Source organism: Urocampus carinirostris, chromosome 1, assembly GCF_059441175.1.
Source record: "Urocampus carinirostris isolate Australia breed hairy pipefish chromosome 1, RoL_Ucar_1.0, whole genome shotgun sequence".
NCBI lineage: Eukaryota > Metazoa > Chordata > Actinopteri > Syngnathiformes > Syngnathidae > Urocampus > Urocampus carinirostris.
Window position 1 is genome coordinate 19,287,083 of NC_142349.1, and position 8,247 is coordinate 19,295,329.

The window sequence follows — 8,247 nt, forward strand, 5'->3', positions numbered from 1 at the left end:
GTATCACCTGTGTTGGAGCAGAGATGCCTCCAAAACATGCAGGAACTGCGGCTCTCAAGGACCAGGTTGGTCATCTCTGGTCTTGCCGATTGATCAGATCTCCTGTGTGTCTCTTGCCACCTCGGCAATACCATCAGCAAACCGGAGGTTAGTGATGTCGTGTCTGTCATCCAATACTGACCGAAGCTCTGGAGCATAAATATATATCTAGATTTGAATAAAAAGCAAACATACTTGAACTGTTCTTAAACGTGCATTTTTTTAAAATAAATATAGGTCGAGAAAATTGCATGTATTTTATATAAAGTGAGGCTCCCCTGAAAATAAAACCACATTTTTCATCTATTAAGCTATTAAAAAAGGCTGTGTTTATCTCAAAGGGCTGTACATACTACAGACTACGATTGCCCAATGCAATGATCTAAAACCTTAATGAGGGCAAGGAAAAACTCAAACTTCACACAAGGAAACTGGAGAAACTTTGATAAGGGGCTGCACAAGGTGGCAATGGTTTCTGAAGGCTACACGTCACTTACTCAGTGATCATCGTTTATGTGGCACACTGTTGAAAGCATGATAGTATGCTCAAGAGGGGGGTCAGGACTCACGTGCAAGCTCAATACATGAAAGCACGTCACAGCACACCTAACTCTCGGTATCTGTCCTCAGTCCCATTCAAGCCATGACAAAGGACCATTAAACTTGTTTAAAGGTTTAATTTTCAACAGAAGGGTTTTGTAATAAAACTAATTTACTGGTTGACTGCTGTTTTGAGAGACCATGAGAATATTTATGCAACTTATTTTTCAGAGACACCACCATTCAAATGTTTCATTTTTAAAAGGTTACCTGTTTGCACCATTTAAGTACATTTGAAACGAAACAAAGCACCATTTTTAATTTGCCCCTTCTCTCATTTTATTACTGTCAAGTGATGAGACTCCATCGCATATGCTCGAGCTGCGTCACCCATGTCAAACTCTGGCTCGAGGTGCAAGTGTAGCCCGCCACTTCTTTTTCTATGGCATGCGAGAGCTTAAGACAGGGGTCTCCAACCGTGGCCGGTTTTCAGAATAGCTCACCAGGGATGTGTCATTGTGATTTTCTAGTAAATTTTATCTCTAACTGACATGATGCTTTGGTGGTTTAATTAAATCCTTGTAAATGCAACCTGGTAATAACATAGTAACAACATTTGTTGTAATGTCATCAACATGACACCTCGCAAAACCACCAAATGCCTCAAGGGATAGGTGTAATTAAAGTTTTCATTTCCATTTTCAGATGGTGAAAGTTGCAAAAGTACAATACACTGGATTGAGACCAAGTGCCAATATGTTCACAAAAATAAAGATCATTAATTTTACAACTGTCTGAACTGTTACAAGATATAGTTGTTTGACACATCATCTAAACACATTGAGAAACTTACTGCATTGCCTTGTTAAACCTTCAACTTGGATGAGGATAGATTGGACATACAACAGTCCTTTCAGCCATTGTCTGAGTCTTCGTTTACAGTAAGCTAGCGTAACTGTAGGTGATGCTGGAAGCCCGGGAGTAGCATTATTTTGCGACACTTTTACATGAAAGTGTAGTTACATTTATTTTACATACAATTCAATCACATTTAGTTACAGAAATGACCAATACCAACAAACTAACAACTACTGTTGGACCTATAGTGATAGTGTCCCACATTTAGGTATTCACTCAATTCCTACACATCAATAACCATTGTTGCGACTAACGTGTTACCATGGAACGCATTTACTTTTCTCGCTAACGAATACTGTAACGTGTTAGTAGTAAAATATTGTCACTCAACTACCGTTACAACACAGTGCGTTACTCCGCTACTCATGAAGGGCAGATCATTAATGAGGTTCTTTTGTTATCACTAACTGTAACTCCTTTGCCCAAGATGTGATGACCCATCGGTGTCCACCAGCAAGTTTATATACACCTTCAATCTACAGGAGTGTGAAATGCAGGACAACCGTTCTAAAGAACTATTTTCACCCCTTTGCCATCAGATTCTTAAACGGCTGCTGATCAAACAATACACCACAGACATGTTCAGCAGACAACAGACACTTTATTACACTACAGACACTTTAAACTGGAACATAGTTGGACTATTCTTGCACTACAGTTATTTTCAACTTTGTTTTATCTTTTTTTTATCTTATTGCCTTCGCTCATCTTGACTTAATCTTGTATTTTTATCTTTTTGATTGTCGTAATGTTATTTTATGGCAAATTTAAATATCGTTTTTTGGGGGTTAGAGTTTGATGGTTTTGCGTGGGACATCAAAAGTGGGTGCATGTTTGGAAATGAGGTGTTGTTGACAGAATTTCTGACACTGCAAGTCAACTTATTATGATGGATGTTCCATTACTGTATTTTTGTTTCCTTACTTTTTTTTTTTTTTTTTTTTTTTTTTTTTACGCTGGCAACTGTGTGGACAGCAAAGTAAGAATGTCATTGTGCGGGAAACGTGGTTCTTTACTGTGCATATGACAATAAACACTTTGAATTGAATTGAATTGAAAGCACACCTGATAACAGTAAAGGTGGCGCCATCTCAAGCACAGAATATGAGGACACTGATTTTTTTTTTGTCATGAGCCACTCTCCCTAACCTATCTACACCACTTGTAATCAAGCCATATTTTCAACTATAAAATAAAAAAATATATAATGAAGTCAGGGGGTCAGATTACACAAGCATATATGGTTTTGTGCCTCGATTAACAATTGGCAGGCAACACATCAGGAGCGGGCGTTGCTTATGCAGGAACAACAAACGAACTCAATGGGGCTAACATAAGCACAGAATATATGGTAAACGTGGGATTTTGGTCTTTTTAATTGCATTTTTTTCACTGCCTGTACAGGACCTAAAAATGAAGAAGTAACCTTTCGAGTGGTTTGAAGCCCAATGGATATGGATATGGAGTGTCTCGGCTAAGTGTTTATTTGCAAGCTGTACACCTGTACTAAAGTAAAAAAAAATATGAAGGCTTCGCCACTTCCACAGGTTAGTGTACACTTTTTCTGCTATCTATTTTAGTATCTGGCTATTTTAAAGCAGTTTTAGGGAATCAGCTTCCATGCGAGTGTGTTTGGTAATTTGTAACTAGACAAGCAAAATGGCCCAGCCTTGCCAGGCTGATAGAAGATACGATTTGGCTGCGTGGGGTGGTTGGGAGCTGCAATATCCAATTTGACAGCCACAAGGTGTAAGAGACCCCACAAAGGCAGACTCGACAAAAGCAGATTTTTATTTATTTTTTGTATCAATTAAAGGTTCCTTGACACAATACTTAACTAAAGACACTTGCAGAGGCCTTAAGTACAACTGTGTATCTCTTTATGAAAATCAGTTTCGCTGTTTAAGAGCTTAAAAGTCACATACAAAGACTGACGCACACAGATGAACACACAATCGGGATTTATCATGTCGCTCAGATAGATTAAGATAGCTGCTTTCAGAGTAATGGGCTACTTTTGGGTGTCAGTAATCTAAGGGGTAACATTACTTTTTAAATGGAGTAACTGATAACTGGAACTAATAATTGTTTATCAGTAACGCGCCCAACACTGTCAATAACAATATACCCCCATTATATCGCAAACACAAACCCAGTAAAAATATTTCTGTGAGAGTGTGCTTGACCTATCTCTTCTTGTCACATATTTTAAAAAAAAGCTGAGTGGAGTTCGACAGCTGCTGCCCCGGGTGCCCCTGCAGAGAACAGAAGGCGAGCTTTGAAGATCTTGACCCTCTGGAACAATAAAACGACACCATCAAACACTTTCCTGACCCTCGGACCCGAGTGTCGGCACAGGGTGATGCATATTAAACTGCGGGGTTCACTCAGGCTAAGGCACCATCATCGCGGGCGCATGTGCTACACCAGATGCCGAATAATATTGTACGTTTTTTATTGGTGTACACTTAAATATCGTTTTTTTGGGGTTAGAGTTTGATGGTTTTTGCGTGGGACATCAAAGTGGGTGCATGTTTGGAAATGAGGTGTTGTTGACAGAATTTCTGACACTGCAAGTCAACTTATTATGATGGATGTTCCATTACTGTATTTTTGTTTCCTACCAATTACAATAAATGACAAAATTCTGCTTGCACTCAGAAGGAGAAGTGATTAATCTGAGTTAAACATTTACATCCGTTATAATTCTGTATCTGCAGAAGTTACATTAACCATCAATTTTCCATCCATTTGACGAGTTGAAAATTGGTCTATGACTATAAACCACGGCAGCAGTATGTCCTTAAAAATCTAGCATGTCACTTTCAGTAAGGGAGAGGCAGAAAGATGAAAAAGAACAATGAAGGGTGGATATTTTTGTTGTTTGTTTTAACGGCTGCGAGAGAGACGCCCAGCCCGACCCGACCGTAATGTTTGACATTTCAGGCCCGAAATTCAAGCTCAGGCTTCTACTTCTACATCTGATATGGATATTGAAGAAAGTGTTTATGATTATGGGTTTTTTCATTAAATGAAAATATTTCACTTTGAAAGATTATACAAGTGGTCCAAGACTTAAATCCAATCAATCACAAATTCTCGTCATTTCGCTTTATTGTAGCTGTAAGAAAAATACTGACTATACTAAACATACAAATGCTTATCCATACAGGGGAGACTACATCAGGCAAATGTAATATTTGGCCAATTATGTCTGTAGACATCACTCACATGGTGGTGAACGTGAAGCAGATTTATGGCAGTGATGATTTGCTTAAGGAGTACAAAACATTGAAATATTTACAGCATGTTTATAGGGATGTCTAAGTCCCAAAAATTAACAGTGTCGCGATGATGACACTCGGTAGTGGAATTGTCTGGACAGTAATTATCTTAATCAACGAACATAGCCAAGTGGTCGACGTAAATTGGATCAACATTCACCCAAAAAACACACGCAGGAGTGTGACCAAAAAATTAAAAAATATAAAACAATATTCTTTAGACAAAACATAATTTAACGTACTCACTATAGTTCAGAAGCTTGTATAATCACAACAACCCGATACACATCCTGAGCCAGTTATGGCCAAGCTCTGCAATGTCTCACGTACTTTAGGAAGAGCTAGGGAGGGGACACAACCAAGTTGTGCTACTACTTCTATCACGGTCTACACATCCCTTAACTGCCTGGGTCATTGGGGTACAAGTTCCTGGGGTGTGTTTTGGGCAAGCACATCCTGGCGGTGGCCACCCATAGTCGTTTTTTTTCTCATTTGTTTGCTTCCCCACATGAAAAAGATCACCGTTTTCCATGGTAACCGGTAACAGGAAAGCTTCCGTATCTTACTCACATACAGCAACCTGAACATTTAGTCGAATGTTGTTGTTGGTGTAAAGCATCTTTCCGCTCTTCAGACTTTAGCCAGACATCTCTATAAAACCCAAGGTTATGAAACTTGAAAATGCTTCGAATAGAAAGTGTCGGTCCAACAGTTATTGTCATCACTACTGATCAAGTCAACATATTTCACTCTTGCATGTAATCCAGTGTTCATGTCTGACTAAGAATTGTACTGTTAACTGTGTTTCTGCCTTCTTACATGTACGGATGGGCATTACAATAAATGTGATGCAAAACCCCAGCAAGAAAATCACCCTCTGTTCACGGCAATTTGTAAATTATAATTTACTTCGACATGATTAAAGTTCGAACCTACAGGTTGCTTTTCAGAATTGACTGCTCAGGACTGCTTGAAAATTGAAAAGAGAGTTAAAAAGATGATGTGGCACTTCAGGCCAACATTCATAAGTGGCACACAATTATGGCTTGGAGGTGAATCCTTTCATGACAAACCCTTGGCTACTCCCAGACTTATGGTCTATCAACTTTCTGATGCCACGCTGTTTTTATCCTGGAATCAGGAGTGAAAACAAAAATACATTTTTTTATCTATTGAGCCATTAAAAAAAGGCTAGTGTTGAGCCATCCAAGTCAGGTCAAGTCAAGTTTATTCGTAAAGCCCATAAACACAAGAAGTCTCAAAGAGCTTAACATACTACAGACTACATTACACAATCCCATGATCTTAAACCTTCATGAGTGCAAGGAAGAACTTAAAAACCACACACGAGAAGAATGAAGCAATCTTGATAAAGGGATGCACTCTCATGATTTGTCAATTGCCCTCTCCTGCGCTCACTCTCACAGCCCCAGCTGCCACTCGTTCCCTAATTAGTCCTCCTCCTATTTAAGCATGTCATTCTCATTCTGTCAGCTAACTTTCGCACAGGCAAGGCAAGCATTTTTGACTCCGGCTCCCTTTCTGTTCCTGTATCCTGCTCTATTTCATCCCCCGTTTCCTGTATCGATCCTCTGTCCCTGGCTTCCCGATCTTCTCCGGTTTCCTGACTTGTTCCGATCTCCGATCACGCTTCGTCTCCCGTCCCGGCTGCCCAACTTGCTTCCGATCTCCGACCACGCTCCGGTCTTCCGTCCCGGCTGCCCGTCTTGCTTCCGATCTCCGACCACGCTCTGTTCTTCGTCCCGGCTGCCTGACTCGCTTCCGATCTTTGATCATGCTCCGTCTTCTGTCCCGGCTGCCCGACTTGGTTCCGATCTCCGAACACGCTCCGCTCTCCGATCTTGGCTGCCCGACTTGCTCTTGATCCCCAACTATGCTTCATTTGTGAGGGCCTCCTGCTATTCCTGCCCAGCGAGCACCAGATTGCTGTTGTTTTTTTCCCCTCGCCTGGATTCCCCCGATTCCTCAATAAAGCATTGTGTGAAACGTTACAAATTTGGGTCCACTGCTTGTACCGGTCGTGACACTACACAAGGTGGCAATCGTTCCGAAGGTTCCACGCGTCCGACTCAGTGATCATCTTTTATCTGGCACAGTGTTGAAAGCATGATAGTATGCTCAAAAGAGGCATAAGGACTCACGTGCAAGCTCAATACATGAAAGTACGTCACAGCACACCTAACTCTTAGTATCTGTCTTCCGTCCCGTCTTCTACACAATCATGTACCGTAAATTCCGGACTATAAGCCGCTACTTTTTTCCCAAACTTTAAACCCTGCGGCTTATTCAGTGATGCGGCCAATTTATATAATTCTTCTAGCGGCCGCCAGCGGCGCTTGAGTACAAAAGGTAAGATTTAGACTGAAACTTCTTAATTTGTGCACAAATTAATTTATCATAGACATTTCCTCATCATGCAAATTGCAAAAAGAAAGGCACATGACACAACTTTCAAGTTAAACGCAATCGAGCAGTCCGATATAGAAGGAAACAGAGCTACCGCACGTGAACTTTACTTTGCGAGTGTGATGCCAGCGTGTTTTTGAATGAGGGAGCATGGGACGACGTCTATGTATATAAAGTCTCTTTCCCACACTGAAGGAAGACGACTTTGATGACGTCAGTTATTAGGAGGAAGATGATGACGGTTGACCGTGCTTACAACAAGTTCGGAATGTTTTCTTAACAGAGATGATCACTGTGTTGCTAGTAGCGTTTTGCTACTCATCACAGGCACGGTTTGGGATGAAAGTTATAATATTATTATTAAAGCTTTGAAAACTTTCTCGGTGTACCGTCTTTCTTTGTAAATATGTGTAACCATGTATAATATGTATTTGCAACTGTATATTTTTGTAATGTATTTATTTTAGAAACTTATTCTGATATGTTTGGTACGAGCAAATGAGAAAGAAGGGGCAGGGCAAATGCGGGCTGACGGGAAGTGGAGTAAAGGTGAGACGTGTTTGTGGACGCGGCCGACAATAGTGGATATATATTTTTCCCACCCTTACCTTTGGAAATATAAACTTTTTTCCTTGGATTACTTTCAACGGGCACTCAGACTCTGCAGGTCTGCATTAAATCTTAAGTACCGGTATCATTTTCCGTTTATTTTGCCGGCTGTGTTTTTTGGGCTGTATCGGGTATGGGTTAATTTCGTGTTTGTATAGCGTTTTTTCAATGAGGGCGCATGCGGCTAATATACAGGTGCGGCTTGTGTATGTAAAAAAATCGGTTATCCTCCCGAAATGTGGTGGGTGCAGCTTATGATCAGGTGCGCTCTATAGTCCGGAATTTACGGTACATACTGTACATAATCTGCTGCTTATTGGGTGCCAAACAAAATCCATTTGTTAATTAGTTTTAGCGGTGCAACACTTTTAGGGTAACGGACAATCTTCATTTCAAATACAAGTTATGTTTCAAATACATTACTGTTGTC

The 8,247-nt window shown here is 40.4% G+C and overlaps 1 long non-coding RNA gene across 1 annotated transcript; it reads left to right on the forward strand.

Annotated features, from left to right (window-relative positions):
* On the forward strand, positions 1-4,153 carry LOC148373829 (uncharacterized). The gene is made up of 3 exons (XR_015852816.1): positions 1-147; positions 2,902-3,044; positions 3,717-4,153. It is a non-coding gene; the product is annotated as an uncharacterized LOC148373829 (long non-coding RNA).
* Positions 4,154-8,247: the final 4,094 nt, after the last annotated feature.